The 6,671-nt window shown below is 29.5% G+C and overlaps 1 pseudogene; it reads right to left on the reverse strand.

Annotated features, from left to right (window-relative positions):
* Positions 1–3,046: 3,046 nt before the first annotated feature.
* LOC108694241 overlaps positions 3,047–6,671 on the reverse strand; it is a 6,378-nt pseudogene continuing 2,753 nt past the window's right edge.

The raw sequence follows: 6,671 nt of genomic DNA on the forward strand, positions 1-6,671 counted from the left end.
TATATATATATATATATATGTATGAGCCTCTTATTTACTAGCAATGCTATTGATTATTTGTTACGAATTATTTGTTGACAAATTAATTTGCAATTGTAACAAATCGATCAGTTTTTTTTTTTAACAAATATCATATTTCCTTGATTTGTTCTTATAACAAAAGCATTTCTCTCAGTGTACGAGAAAGAAGAAATCATAAGCCAATTAGAACAAAAGTAGATTAGAGCGTTAATATACCCGATCTACTGATCTACTTGAACTTTGTGTTTCGAGATGATTTCGGCTATTATTTTTCGAAATGCGATCAGTGCTGACGGTCGCATTTTTTTCCAATTTAACTTGCTTTCATTCTTTTCGCAACTTACGGAAAGCAACTTTGCATTATTTGCTCATTGCTTCCACAAGATTGCATTTTCGCATTAAATACTGACTTCTTAAAAAATAAATGGCTTGCAGGTCAAAGCAATCCTGCAGTTGCTAAGTACCTAAGTTAATTAATTTTTACTCTATCATTTAGTTATAGCTATTGCTGTTTTAATGTAATATACAGAGTGTCTCAGAAATAAGGTAGGAACCGCATGGAGGTGTAGAATAGATCAAGGGGAACAAAAAAGTCTAATACCATTTTGAGATATTTGCTGTAGTTTTCGAATTATTGTAAAAACGAAACGTGCAGTGAAGCCGCACATTGACTTATATCTTTCCTTTATCGTTTCCTTTGTCTCTTAAGAATCTTAAGAAATTGATTTCCAATTTGAAAAACAAGATTTAGACCAATATTTTGTTTGTTAATCATGTATCATGAATATTCTCATGAGAACATCTCGGAAGGCACAGGAAGAGACCAGAAGAAGTATTTTCTGACTAAACACTAACGGAGAAAGTATGCTTCATAAAATACGACCTATTTTGTGTGCTGCTCGGTAGTCTCACAAAAATTCTGTAATGCGTGCACCCGCTATAAAATTTTATGCAAAGAGAAACGCCGAGAGGGGAACTCGGGGAAGTACTCGGCTATATTCGACTGCCACCGAAAAAAGATTATTTTCTTCGAAAAATATTATATCCTACTCATGATCCTTATCGCCGTAATATAAACTGTTGCTTCTGCCATTTCTCTAGCAGAGAAACTTTATTTAATTAAGAACAGCGTTAACGATCGCCCGCACATTAGCTCGCGGAAATAAAAAAATTCGAAAGTTGTCCATTATTGTTGAGACCATTATTACGGAAAAAAAAAGTTCTTAATACAATATTTCTTTTGATATTTATGTTATAATTTGCATTAACAAAATCCGAAAGACGGAAGATTAAGGACAATAATCAAATAAACCTATTTAATTAATCCTTTCCATATTTATAGATCGTAATAAAATTGAATAGTTTAGGAAAAATATATATTTTTATAATTTTCTAATTTGAATATACACGTATTAAATATACGTATACATATACATAATGTATACGTATGCATATACATAAATATATACATAAATCTAAAGAATAGGTATTACGCTTATAATGAATTTTACTTCTAAATTATGCAATGATGTTATATCAATAGTAATAATTAATTACACTAATTAAAATTTTAGTGTAATTAGTTTTATTAATTAAAATTATTAATAATTACAATTAAAAACTTAATTTAAAAAAATGTATGTAAGTTCCACTATGATTATTATTAATTATTATATTATTATTAATTTCTTAAAATTGTTTTGTGACACAAAAATTTAATATTGTGAAATTTATCATACTAAAAGGACATTGGCCTAATTCTAATGCTCTATTTGCTCTTTGTTTCCTTTTATCTTATATGTCAAATTCTTGTTTAGTACCTCTCAATGAAGCGAATCACTTCTTTGTCAATCTTGTTGTCAATCGATTGATCCAGTTTACAAAATCGCAAAATGCGGTCGCGTGCATATTGTATAACATTTAAATTAGTTCGAAGAACTGCACTTGAACTTTGATAGCAAAATACATCTAAACATTAAAAAATTATTTGCTTTTGTTGATGAATACTAAGAATTAGCTACGGAAAGAATAAGCTATTTTGCTGAAAACAAATTTTGCTGAAATATCTAAAAATTTAGCTAGATACAGATCTGAAAATATTTTTATTAGACCATCCAAATAATTATGTAAGAATTAAACTGAAGTATGAACTGAAATAATGCTGTAAAATTTTTATATTTTGGCAATTACGTGAACGTACGTAATTATTTTGATAATCTAATAAAATTATTTCATATGTCAAGCTTAATTTTTAGACTGTGGCAAACCATTCTTTCCGTAAATGGAAAAGGAGTGTCAATAAATAATACAGAAGCATTATTCAAATTAATAGTAAAATCCGTGTCCAGCGTCATTTGGCGCTAGCAACCTGATATGACGCTTGGCAATCAGCGCCGCTCCAAATACAGCCGTAATTCGTTAGCCGCCAATAAAATAATCCTGTTCAGTTAATTTAAATTATCCAAAAAACTGCTGTGATTCTAGATTGTTCTATTCATGCCGTCACTTCCGAGAAAAGAGGCAAGAAAATTCTGGAATAATCTAGAATTTCAATGATAAAAAAGGAGATGCAACAGCAAAAATCGAGTAGTTCTTTCTTAAGCACTGTTAAACTATTACGTTAAAAATGTTAACCGAGAATCAGAATTACTCGCGTTTCTTATCGAAATATCTTGTGTCGAAATTGTACATGCTGTGAATAAGAACAATAAATTATTCTTAATCGGATGTTATTCGAATAAAGCTGTGCTGAGTTGTTCCTTTTCTCGGACAATTCCTGATCTTTCATGATCGAATTTGCTAAATCGTAAGTTCTACATACAAGTATATGTATTAAAAAATTCTTATGTACATGAAAACTAATCTAAAAACGATTATATTTTATAAAGAAGATTATGGTTAAATTGTCACTATTTTAATAAAGAAATAGATTGATTCTAATATCATTATAGGCTAAAAAGATAAAGTATAGAATTGTGAAATGCTACAGAAAAAGTATATGGTAATCACCCTATTTTGATTTATATTATATTTTCCTTATATTATTTTTTTGAGAAGTATTTGAATTCAATTTGTACCACTTTTTCTGAGAAGACCAATATATTTAAAACGCAATTCGTACATAATATGAGATTCGAAAAATTCGATTTGTATCACTTTCTTGCGAGAATGCGATATGTATTTGATAAGGAACAGGATAACGAAAACTTATTTTTTATTTAGAGAAGAATGTAAGTTGTAACAAAGAGTTAATTGTAATTGACCGTAATAACTTTATTATCTATTGACAGACGGCTAAATTGCACGGTTGCATAGCTTTAACAGAAGTAAGTTATTAATGAAAAACTGAATAGGCGCACGTCAGTGTAAACTTATCAGTCTATCTATTTACTTGAAATCAATGTCAAATCATAAATAAAATTTTTTAGGTTTTTACGAGTATTATCTTCAAAGATACCAAAAGATTATCCGATGTGTTATCCATTGCCAATGTTTATCAATGCCAATGTTTCGTCAATCTTATCGTTCACTTTATTAGGGTGAGGACTGATAGTGGAATTTTTTATGGACGTCTAAAAAATGATTCTGCTGAAAGAGCTGAATCTTTGTTATTTCCCCTTATTTTGCAGCTCGTTCTATAACAATTTGTCATAAAATCATATTGTTTGATATGAAAAAAAAAATATATTTATATGTATCTTAAGTTTTGCAAATAAAGTATATATCAATTAAATTTATTGCGTACAATTTATTGCGTGAGTTTAATGAACATCTAATGGAAATAAATGACGGTGGTTGCAAAAGTAACAATCACAGTGATATCGATTGTAACATATTATAATCGTATTATAGTTTGAATTATCAGTTGTGAAGATGTGAATCGTACGGAAAAAGTCAAGAAGACTGGTTACAGAATGTGCACAGAATGCAGAAAATAGACATATTCACGCAGATAACAATTTTTCTTTTGTTTTAATTGTTTAAACGATTTAATATTTGATCATTAACAATAGTTATTTTTACTTACAATAGGTCTGAGACCTCACGATTATTATTTTTCTGTTTTTTTTTTCATGTTGCTTAATGTAATTAGTATTGATATGTTACAATTGACACTTTGAGATGGTACAATTGACACCACTATGGTGTCAATAGTAACAAATTGCAGCGGTGCTATGAATATTTTCTAATTTGTTGTTTTTTCAATATCTATTATGTTATAATCAATGCCAAAGAAGCCTCTTATTTTCACATAAAATTAAGATTTCCTGTGATTTATAATAAACTAGTTAGTTGCAAAAATCTTTTTTTTATTACAACTGACACCACTCTCTCCTATTTCTCTTAATTAAAAGAAAAAAAAATCAATCGCGCGAATATCTTTCGGTCTTTCGCTAGAATTCCTAGATTGACACGCGCCGAGAGCTAATTGATAAACGTTGCGAAAAACGTTGGTAAGCGGTGCGAGACAAAGCGTATATACATCAATCGCTCTGGCGGCTGCATTATCTCGCGGTCTATTAGTATTTCTGCGGATCTTTTTTTTTCATCGCAAGGTTGATAATTATTATTCAAAGGGGACGATAATGTTACATGCGCATGATGAATCTCTTGAATCTGTTTCTTTTATACAATTGTGAGTATCACCTCTCTCCATGTCCAGAGGTTGGACCGAAGGTCTTGTCCCGGGAGACATTTTCGCGCGAATCCAAGCATAGAGATACAAAAGAGAAATACGAAAAAACGCACCGTATCCACCTTCGATGTATCCTTGGAAACAATCAACCGCCAGACATGTAGCAGTCAGTTCGCAGATTTTCCCAGAGAGAATTCGCAAATAAGGAAATAAATCTCTGTCACGAATAAGTTCACGTGCTATTATCATGCACTATTTCGATGAATTTCGTGCAAAGGAAAAGTTCTGCGTATAATGTGAGCGACATCGAAATACTTGTACAACGCAGTTGCGAAATTAAACGCTTATGTCGCTTGCGCTTCCCACGATAATGACAGTTCACACAGGAGACGTTTCTTGAGATGATATTTCTTTAAGAATAATATATTTGTAGAACGAATTACGCACATTTTTGTTTAATATTTATATGCAGTAGTATTTATATCCATCCATTGTCTACATACGTATCCGATGATATAATGAACTCATCTCCACTTATGTTTAAATAATTTTTTAAGTTAGTTTCATAGATAAGTTATCTGTATGCATTTTAACATTTAATTATTTTAAAACAAGTTTATATTGTTATTACATAATTTTTTGTAAAACAGGAAAAATATTTCTAATTTATATTTCGATGCAGATACTTGTCGCTTTTAAAAAAAAAAAGCGACAAGTATCTGAATCGAAAGAATGATTTGTTATTGTTTTTGTTTGTATTAATTTTGCAAAACAGGAACAAATCGTATACGAAGTGGATGAGGATGAACTGTGATATTAATCTGGAATCGAATATCCTTTATATAATCTACGGATTCCAAATAGAAATTATGTATCAAAGAAGCTACCATCATTTTCATTTACAGCATAGCATATCGTTGGCCTATAATTTAATATTTGTTGCAATTTTTTTATATAAAAGAGTACAGCTTATAAAATCATAGCTTACCGATACAATTACGTGATCCAGCACTGAATGGTATATATGAGTAAGGGTGACGATTTCGGATCCTCTCGGGCAAAAATCTATCAGGATCAAATACCTCTGGATTTGGCCAAAAATTGGGATCTGTGTGGACTCCATTAATATTAATATGCAGGACGGTGCCAGCAGGTATTAAATATGATTCTAAAAAGCATATTTTTAAAAATAAGCATTTATAAAAAAAAACATATTTTATAAATAATAATTAAAAACATTATAAGAAAATTTAAATTGAGTATCTCTTTAACGCAGGAATGAGTATTTACAAATTTGTTTAATAAAAAATGTAATAATTATTTTAATTTTCTGAATAATATTGTTTCTTTTTTTAATATTTTATGCTGTTATACATAGTAGTTCTATACTTGGTATGTTTTGGATGAAATATTTTATTTTATTTTGGATATATAAGTATTATTAATAAAACATAGAAATTTTTGAATTTTTGAAATCTTGCATTATTTAGTTCTTATATATCTACAAAGCTACATCTAATAGCAATATTTCCGAAACATTACTTTGCTATCTAAGATATTGAATAATATATTTAAAAATAAAATAAATTTATAAATATAATAAGAGTTTCATTTAATACGTACGTAATTTTACATCTTCTTCACATACACGTGATATAAAAAATGCGACATTATGCAAGCGCAAAGCTTCTTTTATGCATTTTTCTAAATATGATAATTGATGCAAAAATTTCATAGTTAATTTATTTTCATTCTCTTGCAATATCGACTTCGTTTCTGACACGATCCTGTCACAATCATTAATTATTAAAAATACGGTTCTTATTTAAATGTATTTATATATGTGTACGAATCAATTGCACATGTGTATGTGTTTTTTGTTTTGTATACTGATATATAGAAAAGTGAGTTGTGTGCACGCATTACACATGCACGCATTACATACACACACACACACACACACACACACACACACACACACACACACACACACACACACACACACACACACACA

Source organism: Atta colombica, unplaced genomic scaffold, assembly GCF_001594045.1.
Source record: "Atta colombica isolate Treedump-2 unplaced genomic scaffold, Acol1.0 scaffold12, whole genome shotgun sequence".
Classification (NCBI taxonomy): domain Eukaryota; kingdom Metazoa; phylum Arthropoda; class Insecta; order Hymenoptera; family Formicidae; genus Atta; species Atta colombica.